The 19322-nt window shown below is 44.1% G+C and overlaps 1 protein-coding gene and 1 pseudogene across 1 annotated transcript in view; one reads left to right on the top strand and one right to left on the bottom strand.

Annotated features, from left to right (window-relative positions):
* The window catches only part of AHRR (aryl hydrocarbon receptor repressor), an 82924-nt gene that overhangs the window by 23383 nt on the left and 40219 nt on the right, over window positions 1-19322 (bottom strand). The gene's annotated exons all lie outside the window — the stretch shown is intronic.
* On the top strand, window positions 11377-11856 carry LOC123478475 (protein tyrosine phosphatase type IVA 1 pseudogene; annotated as a pseudogene).

Raw genomic sequence — 19322 nt, 5'->3', positions numbered from 1 at the left:
TCAAATCCATCCTGTGATGGCCTCAACGTGCTGCTTCCCGGAAGCCCTGGAGCTCTTGCTCACCTGGACTTGATCGGAATGCATGCACAAATCGTTCCTGCTCCACATTCAGCGGGACCTGGGCACAGCTGAGGCTCTGGGGCCGGTGCTGATGGAGGATGTGGGTTTCAGGGCCTCGGCAGGGAGGACAGAGCTCGTACCATGCACTTCCCAGGTGGTGGCAGGGGCACACTCAGACCAGGGGAGCCTGATGCCTGGCTCCCACAGGTGCTCAGTGGCTGCAGTGCTATCACCACAGCGGCTCCTGGCTTATCAGGAGCCAGCAACAGCATCCTGGGATGGGGGACCCTGCAGGCTGCCTGTCCAACACTCACTCCACCAGGCCCCTGCAGCCTTGCCCCCAGGATTTGGGCAGCCATACGGTGGGGCGATGCTGAGGTCCACCCAGGGGTTCTTAGAAGACGAAGTGTCAATTCTAATAGACTATTAGAGCAACTATTTGCTGTGACAGCAAATCACCAAAAAGTGAAAACCTGATGTAACCAGTGGGCTGCGTGGTCTAGGGAACATGTGCTAAAAGGGCAGTGGTCAGGGTCCAATCACCCATGAGTGCTGGGCAGTAGTGACCCTGAGGGACCTCAGGTCCAACCCCAGGGCAAGCGGAAGGGGTGCAGCCACCTGCAGGGCCAGGGCAGCCCCATCCTCCGTGCCCAGCAAGTCAGCGAGCAGTCCGGGAGGAGGCGGCAGGCGCCGGGGCTGGGCACCGGCTCCCCCACAGCTTCTCCCAATGCCAAGGTTGCTGCATACTGATGTCCTACTAATAATAGTTCAAAGACCAAAGAAATGCTCAAGGCTTGAGCATATAAAATGCCTTCTTAAAAAAGATTTTATGAGATTAGTCACAACCAAAACAACCTTAATTTTAACTCACAAAGCAGAAATTTAAAAAAAGAAGAAAGATCATAAAGTGCTGTGTGCCGAGTCATATGGATTCAATATCAGACTGGCTTTCTGGTCCAGAGTCACCGCGCCAAATACTTCTACACATGTGGGACCATCCTTCAAATATGCATCGCGAGCATTTGTTTGTTTGCTCTCCCCCTCTCTTTTTAATCCTACAAGCGTTTTGTGTGTGCGTTTTTTTAAAATGTGGTACATGGAAAATGAGATCACTTTTCCAAGTGGAAAACAGGATTTGGCCCCAAGCTGAAGGCTGCATTTTTTTAAGGGGAAAATAATCACATCTACATTCAATTACTGAAAGTCACGAAACGTGCACCTGCCACTTCAGGGCGAGGGTCCGAGGTGCCAGCACCTCCCTCCCGCCTTGGCCACAGACACTGTTGCCATCCGCAGCCCCTCTCCGGGGAAAAAGGGCCTTTGAGAAAGCCAGGACTTCCTTTGGCCAACCCCTTGAATACCCCAATCTCTTCCAGTTCTGTGGCAAAGAAAGAGCCAGCAAGTACTTCAGAGATGGTTTTGTCAAGGTCACAGCAGAGGAAAAAAAAGAGGGAAAAGGAACAATTCTCACAGCCCCTCGTTGCTCCTCCCAGAGTAAAGGGCAGCGGGGAGCAGAGCACTCCCCTGAGAGCTGTTGCCAAGGTCACCAAGCAACAACACAAGGCCAAAGCCTGCTAGTCACGCGAGCACAGTGAGTGAGCGGGCACTGACTCGGGGTGTCGGGCGGCTGGCTCAGCCTCCTGGAGCCAGATCACTCGCTGGGCCTCTCTGCGGCCAGTGTGCGTGCGAGCAGCGTTCCTGCTTGGGGAGCGGAACAACTGGCTGTTTATAGATCCCACAAACAGTACACTCTGGCTTGACTCTCTGCCATGAAGCGGCTGCAGCACTTGAGAGCCGTTCTTGAACAACGCGATTGGCTGAGGCAGCAGGGCCACAAAGACTGGCAGGTGGGCCCCTGGGCTCCTCCCACTAGCCCAAGGCTGCCTGGGTTGGGGTGAGGAGACTGGAGGTTGCAGCCTGCACGGGCTTTGAGGAAGCCCAGAACAGGTGGAAGAAATCCGTTTTATGTTCTGCTGCTACCCCTGCAGGTTGCCTGGGACAGTCTCTGCCTGGTGGGACAGCAGGGACAGGACTGGAGGGGCAGGGCTGGCTGGAGTGAGAGCAGCTGCACTGCCCTCCAGGTACCCACCCCTCTTTCTCTTCTGGTGCAAACCCCAGGCCAGGGGCTCCTCCCATTGTGCCCCTTTCTAAAGGGAAGGCAAACTCCCACCCAGACCCTCCCCTCCCCTCATCTCTGGCCTTCAACCCTTGGCTAGCACATAGCTCATCCAAGGAGCTGGGGTCAGACACTGGCAGGGACAGAGCACACAGGAGCCTGGTGGATGCCCAGCCCATGGGCAGCACAGAGCAGGCACCTAAGAGCTGAGCCAAGCGTAATTTTAAATACATGTATGTAAGGAGATTAGAAAAGCTATCAGCAAAATGAAACAAGAACAAGAAACAGTACAAACAAATCAACGGGAAATACTAGGAATGAACATGGCACAAAGGGAGAAAACCATTGGGGGGTTTGGAGTGACAGGTCCACCGCCCACTAAGGCAGGCAGGAGAGAACGATACATAACGGAAGCTGGGTGGCGGCTGATGACACAGAAGGGCCAGCACCTGTACAATGGCAGCTCCGGGAGGTGAAACAGTGATGCGGAGGGGACGATGTTGGATAAACGATGGAAATAAGGTGTCCAGACTGAAGACAGAAGAGCTCAGGTGGACAGAGCACAGAGCACCACTCAGGTGACCCAGGCAAACAACACAGTGACATTTAAGAACATCAAAGCCAAAGAAAGAATCCCAAAGCTGCAAGAGAATGCAGGAAACTACAGGAACCCCCAGACTTCTCCATACCAGCAGCCGCAAGGATGCTACAGACAACATGTGAAGGTTGAAGGATAAAAACTTTGAACCTAAAATTGTGTATTCAGCCCCATTACTATCCAGATGTGAAAGCATAACAACATCGCAGCAAGCAGGGGACCAAGGGGGATTTCACACCCAGACCCACAAGGAAAGCACTTCCAGGGAAGCACTCGAAGAGAAACACATCCGGGCTACAAGACACAGAAAGGATCGTGGCCAAATCCCTGTTAAATGTTAAAGGGGAGTCTTTTAACAAGTTAGGAACAAAGGCTAGAATCTTTGCCATCCGGGGTTTGACTTCTAGACCAAATCAATGTGCAAGTGTGTGCGTGGGAGGGGGGTGGGGACCAGGGGACCTAAGTGCATGCCACGTGCGAGTCTTGTTGGGGAAATGCCAACACTGATGCATCTACAGTAATAAATCAGATCACACCACCATGCAAAGGGCTTATGCTGAAGGCAACCCATAAGAACAAAAGCTTATGAAAGCCCAGTCTATAACCGGAGAGCTGGAGAGAAAAAGAGAAATGAGTGAAAGTATAGTAAATGGAAAATAGAAAATGCAATGACAGAAATTAGCCCCCCAAAAAGTGATTACAAGAAGTACAAATAGGTTGAAATAATCACTGGAAGAAAGTTTAGGGGAAGGGTCCTTCATGTATGTCTGTAAGAAGCAGACTTGAAAAGAGAAGAAAAGCTGAAAATGAAAGAACGCAAAAGATGTATCACGTGGCAAGGAACCCAGAGGAAGCTGGGGACAATTTTATATCTGATAAAATGTAATTAGGTGGGACAAAAGGGTTAGAGTCAAACGTGCCAGACTTCAGATGCATGGGCCACCCCAAGCCTGTAACTGAATTAGCAGCCTGTGGCTGACACCCGCCCCCTGTGGTGGTGGGGCTGGTGGGGCTGGTGGGGCTGGTGGAGCTGGTGGGGCTGCGCTCAGTTCATTGAGTGGCTTGCTTACATAACGCTCTCTCTCCACTTCCTTGGGTTCAGATGCCCCTGTCGGCTCGCTGCCATGTGTACCTGCCCACCACACATGCTCGCACGCTAGCTTCCGCTCCACCTTCCTAATTTAGCTGCGTCATAATTTTGCTTAAATCAATGCACAGTGTTTGTGTTATTACAGACTCCTCTCAGCTGAGCCAGGCAGATGCACTTTGAACACCTCATTGTCCCTCAACAACCTGTGGCCCTGGGGTTAACTTGTGGGCTTGTTGATTTATTTACACTGCCCCTGACTTATCCCCCCAAATCTCTTGAGTGGAGTAAAGCCTTCTATCTGTCAGCTTCCTGTTCACCCATCTCCTGGAAGCTGGCCTCTTTCCCCTCTTTGCCACCCTGGTTCTGGTGGAGAGATCCTGTTCCTGGGAAACCATGCAGAGGAAGTAAAACTTTTGAGACCCAGAATGTCTGAAGCCGTCCTTCTGCCACCTCCTTTCCAACAACAGAGCAGGTGTGTGAGAGTCCCAGGTGGGAAGTCGTCTTCCTTCAGCACTTTGCAGGCATTTCCTCCTGGCAGTCCAGCCTCTGTGGCCCACAGACGCGTCGTGAAACCCGCTCCTTTGCTCTGGGAGCACAGAGGGTTTTCTCTTTGCCCCGGGAGTGGAATTTCACAAAGGCGAACACCCCAGTCCTTTCATCCACTATGCTGGCCACCCAGTGGGACCTTCTGGGACAGAAACTCAGTCCTGGGTTCTGGGAAACCTTCTGGGTTGCTTCCTCGCCCATTTCCTTCCCTCTGATCTTTCTGGAACTCTGATTAGTGTGGAATCTGGCAGTCTGCCTGACTTTCCTCTCCTTTTCTCCCCTACTTTTCTTTCTTCATTCCTTTCCTTTTTTCTCTCTCTCTCTCCCCCCTCCTGCCCTCCCTCTCCTTCTTTCCTTCCTCCCTTCCTTCCTCCCTTCCTTCCTTCCTTCCTTCCTTCCTTCCTTCCTTCCTTCCTTCCTTCCTTCCTTCCCTCACCCAAGGATATATTCACCAATTCCAGAAAAAGAGAGAGAGACATCGCTGTGAGACACAACCTGCAACCTAGGTATGTGCCCTGACTGGGAATTGAACCTACCACAATGTGGTGCACAAGACGATGCTTCAACCAACTGAGCCACCCGGCCAGGGCTCCCTTACTTTCCTTTTACTCTGGGAAAGGCCCCTTCAAATTTAATTTCTGATGTTCCTAAGGATTTCTAAGTTTTGTTCTCATGCTTTTAATCGTTGATCTTTTTTAAAAAGTCTCTGATTATTCTTTCTTATAGCAACCTGTTTTTATTTGGTTGGCCTTCAGTTCCCTCTGAAGAGCCTGATGACATCTTTGTTTTGTCTTCATTTCTTTCCCCCACACATCTGCTTCATCCACACTGCCCTGATGCTCGGCCCTGGGTTTTGCTCCTATCTTTGATGTCAGCCTCTTTCCTGAAGGGTCCAGCAATCCCAGTGTGCTTGGTCTAGGAGCAGGCACAGGACACGACAGGAAGCCCTGCACCCATGACGGAGCCTGCATGCCCACTGGCTTCCAGGCAGTGTGTTCTGAAGGCAAGCACTGGGGTTGGCATCTCTGGGTCCTTTCGCTGGGCTGCCTGGATCCTTGGATGTGCCTTACCCTTCCTTGCACCTCAACGAGGACGTGGCCAGTGTTCTGGGGGCAGAGTTAGGGCTTGGGCTCAGCCCATGTGTGTTGCACGACTGTCTGGTTGTGTGAGGGCCCAGAGACCCCAACGCTCTTCTGCAGGACCGCAGGGCCTTCTGATGGCTAACTGCTTCCCAGTTACATTTTTAACAGTTATTCCCACCAGGAGCCATGGTGTCCACACGCTGAGATGGTCTCTAAGTCCCTTGTGTCTCAGTTCTAAAATTTCTATTGGTTCTTTTTTCATAGTGTCAGTGCTGGGTCCTCTCTCTGTGAGGACAGACCTCACTGAGCTCCCCATCCACCAATGACACCAGAGAGAGGTAGGCTGAGCAGCTGCGCTGTGGCTGCAGCAGGAACGGTGGGTGCATACAAGAGCCTGGAGACAAAGCTGTCTCTCTGCAAGGAGCATCCAGGGATGAAGGGCTGCTGTGCAAAGATGTGGGGTCCTTATGATTCTTTTTCTCCCCACATTGCTCTGATGTCGAGCTCACTGCACAACCATACAGCAAATGACGGTGCCTACACCTCCAAGAGAAATATCCTCTTTCTATTCAGAAGACCAGGATGTAGGCTCCAAGAGTGGGGGAATCCTGTAGAGGAGTTGGCGGGAGCAGGGGCCCCCGACTTCTGTGTGTGAATTGACTGGAGTCCTGGCTCACTCCAACTGTGCGTCTGGAACACACCCAGAGAAGCAGAGCCATGGCTTTGAGAGCTGGACTGAGATACAATCTGCTGCCCAAGGTCCTGAGTGATGCAGGCGCGGGGCAGGCCTGAGAGCACAGCAGAGGCTCTGACAACCCAGCTGACATTGGAGGAAAACCTGCCGGCCGAACCTAGCCGGGCTGACTGCTGCTGAAATAACATTTAAAACAACCAACATTTCCCAGAGGGTTTTAAAAGGACATAGAGTCTTCCAACATATGTGAAAAATGTCCAGGATACAATCTGGATTAATTTCCTATTGCTGCTGTAACAACTTACTATACGCAACTCAAAAATATTTTCTTAATTCTGTAGGTTAGATGTCCAAAATGGGTTTTGTGGGCTAAAGTCAAGGTGATGGCATGGCTACCTTCTTTCTGGAGGCTCTGGGGGAGAATTCACTTTCTTGCCTTTTCTACCTTCTAGAGCTGCTTATTCCTTGGCACATGGCTTCTTCCTCCATGTCCACAATTGGCCATGTAGTATCTCTCTGACTCTCCTGTTGCTACATCTCTTTCTCTGACCACAGCTAGGAAGGGGTCCCCACTTTTATAGGTCCTTGTAATTATACTAGATAATCCAGGGTCATCTCCCCATTTTTAGGTCTGTATCTTTAGTCACACCTGCACAGTCCCTTTCATCATGTACAGTAACATTTTTGCAGGCTCTGGGAAAGATCTGAACATCTTTGGGGGCTACTACACTGTCTACCACACAATCCAAAAGTACTGTATATACTAAGAACTAGGGTACGAGAGTCATACTAAAGGGAAAAGACAATAAACAGAAGCCACCTCTGATATGTCACAAATGGTGGAATTATCAGTTTAAAATTTTAAAACAGCTAATGAGATAAAAGTAAGCACTCCTGAAATGAAAATAAGATAAAGAGTCTCAGAAGAGAAGCTGACTCTATAAAAAAAGAACCAATAGAAATTTCACAACTGAGAGGACTTCTGGCCAAGATGGAGGCATTGGTAGATACGCTTTATCACCTCACACAACCAAAACAAGGACAACAACAAATTTAAAGACAAAAAATAACAAGAGCTGCCAGAAAATTGAACTGTATGGAAGTCTGCGAACCAAGGAGTTAAAGAAGAAACATTCATCCAGACAGGTAGGAGGGGTGGAGACAGGCAGCTGGAGTGTAGAGGACTCGTGGTAAGGCAGCGGCTGGAGGACTGCATGGTCCCACATTCGTGTGCAGGCAGAACAACTGGGAACAAGACAGACCATGCAACCCAGGGTTCCAGTGCAGGGAAATAAAGCCTCAAAACCTCTGGCTGTAAAAACCTGTGGGGGTTGGGGCAGCAAGAGAAACTCCCAGCCTCACAGGAGAGTTCACTGGAGAGACCCGCAGGGTCCTAGAACATATATAAACCCACCTGCCAGGGAATCAACACAGGAAGGGCCCAATTTGTTTGTGGGTAGCAGGGGAAGTGACTGAAAGCTGGCAGAGCCAAGCAAGCAGCATTGTTCCCTCTTGGACCCCTGCCCCACATACAGCATCACGATGCAGTGAAGTGGGTTGCCCTGCCCTGGCGAATACCTAAGGCTCTGTCCCTTACTACATAACAAGAGCACCAAGACAAAGAAATATGGCCAGATGAAAGAACAGATCAAAGCTCCAAAACTAGAACTAGGCAATGAAGAGATAGCCAACCTATCAGATGCACAGTTCAAAACACCGGTAATCAGGATGCTCACAGAAATGGTTGAGTATGGTTGCAAAATTGAAGGAAAAGTAAAGGCTATGCAATGTGAAATAAAGGAAAATGTACAGAGAACCAACAGTGAAACAAAGAAAACCAAGACTCAAATCAAGGACTTGGACCAGAAGGAAAAAATAAACATTCAACCAGAACAGAATGAAGAAACAAGAATTCAAAAGAATAAAGAGAGGCTTAGGAACCTCCAGGACAACTTTAAACATTCCAACATCCAAATCATAGGAGTGCCAGAAGAAGAGGAAGAGCAAGAAATTGAAAACTTATTTGAACAAATAATGAAGGAGAATTTCCCCAATCTGGCAAAGGAAATAGACTTCCAGAAAGTCCTAGAAGCACAGAGAGACCCAAAGAAGTTGGGCCCAAGGAAACACACACCAAGACATATCATAATTACATTACCCAAGATTAAAGATAAGGAGAGAACCTTAAAAGCAGCAAGAGAAAAGGACACAGTTACCTACAAAGGAGTGCCCATAAGACTATCAGCTGATTTCTCAAAAGAAACCATACTGGCAAGAAGGGGCTGGAAAGAAGTATTCCAAGTCATGAAAGGCAAGGACCTACCTCCAAGATTACTCTATCCAGCAAAGCTATCATTTAGAATGGGAGGGCAGGTAAAGTGTTTCCCAGATAAGCTCAAGTAAAGGAGTTCATCATTCATCATCACCCAGCCCTTATTATATGAAATGTTAAACAGATATATCTAAGAAAAAGAAGATCAAAAATATGTACAGTAAAATGACAACAAACTCACAACTATCAACAACTGAACCTAAAAAAAAAAACCCAAAACAAAAATTAACTAAGCAAACAACTAGAACAGGAACAGATTCACAGAAATGGAGATCACATGGAGGGTTATCAGCAGGGAGGGGGAGGAGGGAGAATGGGGGAAAAGGTACAGGGACTAAGAAGCATAAATGGTAGGTACAAAATAGACAGGGGGAGGTTAAGGATAGCATAGGAAATGGAGAAGCCAAAGAACTTACATGTACACCTGATGGACATGATTGAAGAGGGGAGATGCGGGTGGGAGTGGGGGTGCAGGGCAAAAAGTAATAAAGGGGGTAATGGGACAACTGTTATAGCATAATCAATACAATATATTTTTTAAAAGAAATTTTAGAACTGAGAAATATAATATATTAACTAAAAATTTCACTGGGTGGGCTTAGTAGTGGAAAGGAGGTGACAGAGAAAAGACTCAGTAAAGTTAAAGATAGCTCAATGGAAATTATCCAACCTCAGAGAGAAAATATTAGGAAAAAACAAACAGAGCCTCAAGGATTTAACATTTGTGTCAATGGAGTTTCTGAAATAGAATAGAAAGAGATTGGTACAGTAAAAGTAAATTTGAAGATTATGGCTGAAAACTTCCAAAATTTGGTAAAAGACATAAATTTACAGGCTCCAGAAGTTCAGTGAACACTAAGCAAGACAATCTAATAAAACCAAAACTAGGTTCATCATAATTAAGCATAAAAATTAAAACCAATGATAAGGGAAGTGTCCTGATTACAGCCAAAGAAAAATGGCACTATACCGAGGAACAATAATTTGAATGACTGTGCATTTCTCATCAGAAAACAAGGAGGCCAGAAGAGAGTAGATAACATCTTTCAAGGGCTAAAAGAAAAGTGTGTCACCTGGCTGGTGTGGCTCTATTGGTTGGAGCATCGTCCCATAACTGGAGGGTTGTGGGTTTGATCCCTGGTCAAGGCACCTACAATCCCCAGTCCGGGCATGTACAGAAGGCACTCAATCAATGTTTCTCTCTCACATCGATGTTCCTCTCTCCCTTCCTCTCTCTCTAAATTAATTTTTAAAACTCCTCAAGTGGGGATTAAAAGAAAAACAACCACTGTCTATCCAGAATTCTATCCCCAGCGAAAATATCAATCAAAACTGGAGGCAAATAAAGACATGTCCTGGTAAAAGACAACTCAAACAACCCATCACCAGCAGACCAAGACTCTAAGAAATGCTAAAGGGAGTTCTTCGGGATGAGGAGAAGTGACACCAGATGGAAATTCAGAACCTCAGGGACCAACAGGCAGCATTAGAAATGGTAAGTATCTGAGAAAAATATTACAGACTGTTTTCACCTGTTGAGTTCTTTAAAATATGTAAGACTACTAAAAGCAACATTTATATTGTTTAGATGGTTTAGTGTATGTATACATAATACACATGAAAAATATAAAAGAATGAGGTAAAATGATTTCATGGTTTAAAGCTTCTGAGTTTTACTTGAAGTAATAAAATTTTAATTCAGACTGTTAAAAGTGGGGTTTGCTGTCCTGGCTGGTGTGGTTCAATGGACTGAGCGCCAGCCTGTGAACTGAAAGGTCACAGGTTCGATTCCCAGTCAGGGAACATGACTAGGTTGTGGGCCAGGTCCCCAGTTGGGGGTGTGTGAGAGGCAACCGATGACTGTATCTCTCACACATCAATGTTTCTCTCCCTCTCTTTCTCCCTTCCTTCCCCCCTCTCTTAAAATAAGTAAATAAAATCTTAAATCCTTGATAAACTGTGTGGAAAAAGGTGGGGTTTGCATTGTGTTCCCTAGAGCAACTACTTAAAAAGTAAAAAAATGAAATATATACCTAAAATCCAATAGGTATACTAAAATGGAATACTAATAAATATTTTTATAATTAAAAGAAGGCATAAAAGATGAAAGAAAGGAACAAAAATAGAAAAATTATTAAATGTCAGGCTTGAATCCAATAACACACTAATTAAAAGAAAGATGTTGTCAAACTGGATTTAAAAAGAAAACAAAAACGAGACCCAACTACATACAACAAGAACTATACTTTAGAGCGTCTGGTGCACCCGCCGCCGTCTGCACAGCTGCCACCATCCTGCCACGACCACCGACCACCGCAGGGCCCTGCCCCGTAGCCACAGCCACCGTCGCCCCCTGTGTCGCTGCCACCTCTGGACCGGCAGTGTGAGTAGGCCACAACCTTCAATGAGTAAACACATTTCCCAGTTCTGTGATGTTCTTGGTCTCACATTTATGGAATTTCTGAAGGGCAGTGGAGATTACTGCCAGGCACGACACGGCCTCTGTGCAGACAAGTGAGCTGTAGAAATTATTACTACTCCACCGAGAAGCCCCCATAAGAGTGGTTAACCTGGACACAGAAGTGTTGAATTGAAATCTGCAGAGCATTTTACAGGAGTTCTGACCTGGATGGGTAAACCTCAGTGTACTTCCTTTCTACTACCTCACTGCTACAGGATTGAAGAATTGCTGCTTCCTGTTAGGAGCTTCATTTCACTTCCCATTACTCCCAACTCCATACTCCAAGCACTGAGAATTTCCAATGACACTGAAGTAGACTCAGTTTCTTTGCATTATTTCTGTATCTGATTTTTAAATTCTTTCATAACCCTACTGAGTGTTTTTTAACTAAATTAACATGGCTTAAATGAACCACCCAGCTCCTGTGGAAGTCACATATGAACACATGAGATTTCTTATTATATACAATACAGCCAATGTGACCTTAAACAAACTTACAGAGGAACTTAAGAAGTATGGAGTTATGACAATAACTATGACAATAGTAAGAGTATGTGAAGCAACTTATGACCGTACTCCAGTGGGGAAAAAGGCAGCTGTGTTCTCGACTGACCTTTTGATGATGGTGTACCACCATCCAACCAGACTACTGATGGCTGGTAAGTCTTGTAAAAACTAAGTGTCGTGAAGAGCCTGGTTGTTGTATAGCTGTTCATTGCGTTGCAGACCTTGAGCTCTGGTGCTTGCTGCCCTAGCATCAGTCAAAGGTGGAATGAAATATGAAGATGCATGTAGTTTGTAAGACAAAAGCGGTGTGGAGCTTTTAACAGCAAGCAACTTCTGTGTTTGGAGAACAATCATCGTAACATGCAGCTGAGCGTCAAAGACTCCAGTGGCCGTAAAAAGCTCTTGCATGCAATAAAACAGGTGCTTGATGCCATTGCCTTGGATGTGGATTCGAAACAGGGCCTCACTTGTCAAATGCGTGGGCGTGGTGAATAAGTCTAATGAAGCTTCCACAGGAGTTTTAAAGAGCAGTTTTACGGCCACAAGCTTGACAGAATGGCAACCTCAATGTGCGGGTTAGAGCAGTCTACTTCGACACTTAGCAAAAGATTCTTACTGTTCAGCGTTTAAAACGTGCTTATCATTTGTACCAACTGACTTTTCCTGAAATCAAGCAGTACTGAGTTATGTCTTCAAATCTATTCCCATGCCAGAATCTTATCAATATATAAGAGGTTTTAGAAAGATTAGGTGTGAAAACACCCTGCACAATACTTGTATATATTTAGTATCACACAGAACTAAAAGCCCAGGAATTGTGAACACTGTGAAATTCGATCAAATATTTTTCAGGAGCAATAATACCAATTCTACACAATCTCTTCCAGAATATAGAAGTGAAGGGAATACTGTCAACCAATCTTATAAAGCCTGCATTACTATATGAAAACCAGACAAAGACATTACAAGAAAGAAACCTACAAAAATATTTCTCATGAACACAAACACAAGTATCCCCACAAAATACTAGTAAATTTAACCCAGCAATATATAACTAAGATCTAAACTGAGCTTGCAAGTTGGGCTCAACATTTGAAAATCAGTCAGTGGAATTTGCAACATTAACAGAAGAAATATCAGTTATCTCAATAGATGCAGAAAAAGCATATGACAAAAGTTAACGCCCATCCTCTATAGAAACTCTCAGAAAACAAGAAATAGAGGGAAATTTTTTAATCTCATACAAGGCATATACAAAAATATGAAACTAAAACAAGCCTAAACTAATATATTTAAGGTTGAAAGACTAAAGATTTCTCCCTAAGACCGGGAACAAGGCAAAGGTGTTTTCTCTCCTACTCTACATTGTACTGGAATTCCTAGAAGTGCAGTAAGGCAAGAAAACAAACCACGTCAGTTGAAAAAGTAGATATAAAACTGTCTCTATTCTCAGACAACAAAATGATCTATGGAAAAATTCCCACAGACTTTGCAAAAAAATAGTTAAGAAATACTAATGAAGTCAGCAAGCTCACAGATACAAAGTCAACCTAGAAAAATAAAGTGTCTTTCTGTATGTGAGTAGTGAAAATTGGAATGAAATCATAGTTCCACTTGTAACCTAAATCAAAATATAAAACACACACATATAAGTCCAGCACTGTGCACAGGGCCTGTGCACCGAAAACTCCAGAACACTGAGGACGGCAGAAGCCAAAGGTCTAAATGAGATATACCGCGTTCACCCACTGGCAGAGTCAGTACTTTTGGGGCATCAGTTCTCCCCAAACTTACCTACAGATTTAACACAGCTCCCCACAATCGCAGCAAGATTTCTTGTAGATATCAACAAGCTAATCCTAAAATTTATAAGAAAAGAAAGAGAAACTAGAATAGCCAAAACAATTTTGAAAAAGAACAAAAAAAAGGAAGATTCACACCAATTTCAGGACTTATAAAGCAACAGTAATTAATACAGTGTGGTAATTACTTGTGAAAGATCCAAACCACAATAAATGGGAAATAGTAGAGAGTCCCAAATAGACTCACAAAAATATGGCCAAATGATTTTCACAAAGATGCAAAGGCAATTCACATTTTTGAGAGGAGAGTGTGTCAAGTAAATTATTCTGAAGTGACTGGACATTCCTACGCAAAAACAATAGATCTTGAAGGCTACCTCACACCTTTTACCAAAGTCAACTAAAAATGAACCGTAGACCTGAATATAAAATGTAAAACTATAACAGTTTGGAAGGAAATATTTTTAAAAATCTCTGTAACCTTAGGTTAGGTAAACAGTTTTTAAATGTGGCACCAAGATCATCCTCTATTAAAAAATAAATTGACAAATTGCACTTCATCAAAACCAAATACTTCTGCTCTCTGCAAGACCTTGTCAAGAGAATGAAAATACAAGCCACAGACTGGGAGGAAGTACTTACAAATCATACATATGACAATGGATATGTGCTCAGAATATATAAAGAAATCTCTTAACTTCAATAGTAAGAAAGCAAACAATCTGATCTTTTAAAATAGGCAAATAGTTTACAAAGAGGATGTATAGAAGGCAAATAAACACACAAGTATCCTAATCCCTACGAGTAGCCTAGTATCATTAATCCTAAAGGAAATGTAAATTAAACTCTCAGTGAGGTTCCAGTATACTCCTGTTAGGGTGGTGTTGAGAACAGACAAGAGCGCTGACTTGGAGCAAATGGAACGCCCATCACTGCCAGTGGGGATGCAACATGGCAAAGCCACTTTGGGAAAGAGTGTGCCAGTTCCTCATTAAGTTAAAAACTCACTTACTTTATGACCTGGCAGTTACATGCATAGGTGCTACCCAAACAAACAAACAAAAAAACCTATGTTCAGAGAAAAACTTGTGTGTGAATGTTTATCACAGCTTTATTCTGAAACACCAAATCCTGGAAGCAAATGTCCCCTCACTATGAGATGGGTCGTTACCTGCCAACAGCCCTCATGAACACACATGCTAAAATCTTCAACAAAATATTAGTATTTTGGATCCACCAATACATGAAAAAATCATACACCATGATCAAGTGGGATTTAGTCCATGGTTGCAAGTTTGGTACAATATCCACAAATCAATAAATGCAATAACTACATAGACAAAATGAAGGATAAAATGAAAGATAAAAATGAAGGATATGATATGATCATATCAATAGGTGCAGAAAAAGCATTTGGTAATATCCAGCACCCATTTATGATAAAAACACTCAGCAAAGTGGGAATAGAGGGGACACACCTGAATACAATAAAGCCCATATATGACAAATCCACAGCCAACATCACACTCAATGGACAAAAACTAAAAGAGCATCCCTTAAGATAAGGAACAGGACATGGATGTCCACTTTCACCACTCTAATTCAAAATAGTATTGGAAGTTCTGGCCACTGCAATCAGACAAGAAGAAGAAACAAAAGTCACCTAAATTGGAAAGGAAGAAGTAAAACTGTTATTATTTGCAGGTGACATGATACCTTATATAGAAAACCCCAAAGACTCCAAACACACACACAAAACTACTAGAACTGATAAATGAATTCAGTTAAGTAGCAGGATCCAAAATTAGCATCCAGAAATCAATGGCATTTTTATACACCAATAATAAACTATCAGAGAAACTAAGAAAACAATCCCATTTACAATTATACCCCCAAAATAAGCTATCTATGAATAAATTTAATCAATAAGGTAAAATACCTATACTCAACAAATTAAAAGACACTGAAGAAAGAAACAGGAAGATACAAATAAGTGGAAACATATACTGTGTTCATAGAGAGGAAGAATTAACATCATTAAAATGTCCATACTACCCAAAGCTATCTTATAGATTTAACGCAATTCCTATCAAAATACCAACAGTATATTTCTCAGAGCTAGAACAAATATTTTTTAAAAATATACGGAACCACAAAATACCCTGAATATCCTCAGCAATCTTGAGAAAGAAGAACAAGTTTGAAGATATAACACTACCTGACATCAACAATATTACAAGGCTATAGTAATCAAAACAGCATGGAATTGGCATAAAGACAGCCATATAGATTGATGGAACAAAATAGAGAGCCCAGAAGTAACCCACTCATTTATGGTCACTTAATACTTGACAAAGGAGTCAAGAACATACATTGGGGTAAAGACAGTCTCTTCAATAAATGGTGTTGGGAGAATGGGGCAGATACATGGAAAAAGTGAAACTAGACCACCTTCTTACACCGCACACACGAATAGACTCGAAATAGATTAAAGAATTAATGTAAAACTCAAAACCATAAAAATCCTAGAAGAAAACATAGCCAGTAATATCTCATAGCAATACTTTTTCTGACATATCTCCTCAGACAAGGCAAACAAAAGAAAAAATAAACAAATAGGACTACATCAAACTAAACAGTTTTTGCACAGCAAAGGAAACAAAATGAAAAGACAATCCACTGAGTGGGAGAACATATTCACCAATGACACATCTGATAAGGGGTTAATATCCAAAACTTACAAAGAAGTTATACAGCTCAACACCAAAAAAAGCAGACAATCCAATTAAAAAATGGGCAAAGGACCTGAATAGATACTTCTCCAAAGAGGACATACAGATGGCAAATAGACATATGAAAAGATGCTCAATGTCATTAATCATCAGAGAAATGCAAATTAAAACCCCAATGAGATACCACCTCACACCTGTTAGAATGGCCATCATCAATAAATCAACAAACAACAAGTGCTGGTGAGGATGTGGAGAAAAGGGAACCCTCATGCACTGTTGGTGGGAATGCAGACTGGTGCAGCCACTGTGGAAAGCAGTATGGATTTAACCTAAAAAAAACATTAAAAATGGAACTGCCTTATGACCCAGTAATTCCACTTCTGGAAATATATTTGAAGCAACCCGAAACACTGATTTGAAGGATATATGCTTCTGTATGTTCACTATAGTGCTATTTTCGATTGCCGAGATTGGAAGCAGCCCAAGTGTCCATCAGTAGATGAGTGGATAAAAAAGCTCCAGTACATTTACACTATAGAATACTACTTGGCCATAAAAAAGAAGGAAATCTTACCTTTTACGACAGCATGGATGGACCTAGAGGGTATCATGCTAAGTGAAATAAGCCAGTCAGAGAAAGATAAATATCATATGATTTCACTTATATGTGGAATCTAATAAACAAAATGAATAAACAAACAAAATAGAAACAAACTCATAGATACAGAGAACAGACTGACAGCTGTTAGAGAGGAGGAAGGCTGGGGGCTGAGTGAAATAGGTGGAGGGATTAAACAAAAGAAAACAACTCACAGACACAGACAACAGTACAGTGATCACCAGAGGGAAAGGGGGCGGGGGCAGGGAGAAGAGGGTAAACAGGGGTTAAATGGTGATGGAAGGAAACTAGACTTTGGATAGTGAACACACAATAAAATATACAGATAATATATTATAAAATTATACATTTGGAAATAATATAATTTTTATTAATCAATGTAACTCCAACAAATTCAATAAAAAATAAAAACATAAAAATGTTAGAAAATGTACCATGCGGCCACAATGCACTTGAACTCTAGCCAGGGTCAAGCAGTCATAATGTCATCCTGGCCACCCCCCAACACACACAGGCCCAAGTTCACATTCTTGGGAACACGTAGCAATATCCACAATAAACACAATGGCCTGGCAGCCCACCTTACCAGTAGAAATAAAAATGCAGGCACTCTGAACCAGGCTCACACCTCCCAGTGTTGCTCTAGTTGTATACCTGATGTGTATGTGTGTGTCCGGGACCCTGTGTTCCACCACATGCCCTCCTGGCTTCTCCTCCCACCTACCTCCCACACCCGGGGCCCCTGCTCTCCCCTACCCAGTGCCTGTGTCATGTGCTCACTAGGTGGCAGCTCTGCCTGTCTGCCCTGGCTTCCCAGGGGAGCCGAGGGCTGGGAGCCACTGGGCACAAGAGCCACTAACCTCAGACAAAGAAACAAGGGTCCAACCCCAGCGCTGAAACCAATGGGGACCCTGGACCAGCCCCTAACAGCTGCAAATCTTGGTTTCTTCATCTTAAAATAACAGACATGAAACCACAGGGACTCTAAAGTCTGTGCCAACTCTAAATTTTTGTGAATTAATAATGCCCTGCCATAAACCTCTTCTTTTTTTCTAGTTTATCTTCAAGAGATTGAAGACTGGAAATAAAAGCTGAGGTTTTCTTGTTATTGTTGTTTAATCTGCTTCTTTTGCTCTGCTTGGGAATACTTTTAAACTTCATACAATACAACATACTAGTGATATATTACAGAATTGTACACCTGAAACCTATAGAATTTTATTAGCCAATGTCATCCCAATAAATTCATTAAAAAAGAAAAAAGAGTCTAACCTCTAAGTTTGAGAATCACCAGGGGAAGGAGGACCCTCACCACAGAACCTCCCTGATTGCAACCAAAGGAAACTTCCAGAAACTTCCTGTGGGCCACAGAGAACAATAAACAAGACGGGGCAGAATGAGGCTTTAAGAACTGCTGGACCTTGTCCTCTAAAATGCAGGGGGGGGGGCATTATTCCAACCTGGCTGGGGGCTATAGGTAGGGTGGGCACCAAGACAGCCCACAGTGCCCTGAGCAGATGGGCAGTGGACCCTGACCCCTCAGCCTTGGGACCTGATCCTTGGAAAAGTCCCACCCTGAAAGGTAGCTCCAAAAACATCCACACACATGGGCAGCAGGCTCGGAAAGTCAGGGTTGGAAACCGGGGCTGGGTGCTGCCCTGAAGGAGCTTGTGGGGACCCAAGAATCAGGCCTGGTCATTAGTGCCTGGGCTTCTGCTTGAACCAGGAGGCCCAGGGAAGACTCAGCCCCCTAGAGCAGAACCACGGGGTGGGGGGTGCAGGACAGCCTCCGGGGTGTTGCCCTCGGCAAACTCAGCAGAGGAGCAGGAAGGGGGCTAGTGGTGAGGACACGTGGGAACATTTGTGACACTGTCCCCTGAGCTCCAACCGGGAGATCGGGTGCTTTGTGCATAAGCTCCTGTATTTACACCTCAGAACAAAAGCTTTTTAAAAATTTCATGATTAAGATTTTATTATCTTAACTTTGAACATGAATAATAAAAAAGTAATGCCAATTAGGCTTGCCAAGAATAAAATTCAAACTGCCACATTTCCAGCTCCCATTTTACTAGCACTGACAAAAAAATGTTTAAGGAAAAATAATATTTAAGGATTTGCTTCCTAAAAACCTGATAAATAGTGAAGTGTGGAAGCATTTCCTGCACCGAGTGCACGACGTGTCCACCCGCACTCTGCTGCCCGCCCCACGCCCTGCTCCAGACAAAACTGAAATGAAACCTGCACTCACGCCAAGACAGGAGTCCCCCAAACACCCACGAACCCAGCAGACCAGACAGCAGTGATGTAAACACTTCCTCACATATTTTACTTTTTAAAAAGGAAATGATTCACAAGCTCATTGATCCTCCTAAGAGCAGACCCAAATCCTTCATCAGGGCACAGACCCTGGTGGGCCACGGGGGTCATGGGGCAATCAGGGAGGTTAGGGGTTCACGAAGCTGGGCCAGTTCATGGGGGGTACATAACTGGCAGGTGAGAATACAGAGCCACCAAGCTCCATCTGGCACCAGCACCCCCAGATCCTATGCTGCAAACCTCTCCCTCTCTCCCATTCCTCTCAAATCACTCTAGATGTTGACTGTCTGTCTGTCCATCCATCATCATCCTTACTAGGCCCCACTGTACTTGGCTACCCACCCAGGTACTCAGAAATAGCAGAGCT

Source organism: Desmodus rotundus, chromosome 1 (assembly GCF_022682495.2).
Source record: "Desmodus rotundus isolate HL8 chromosome 1, HLdesRot8A.1, whole genome shotgun sequence".
NCBI lineage: Eukaryota > Metazoa > Chordata > Mammalia > Chiroptera > Phyllostomidae > Desmodus > Desmodus rotundus.
Note: the sequence above shows the minus strand (reverse complement) of the source record. Positions and strands in the feature narration are given on the sequence as shown.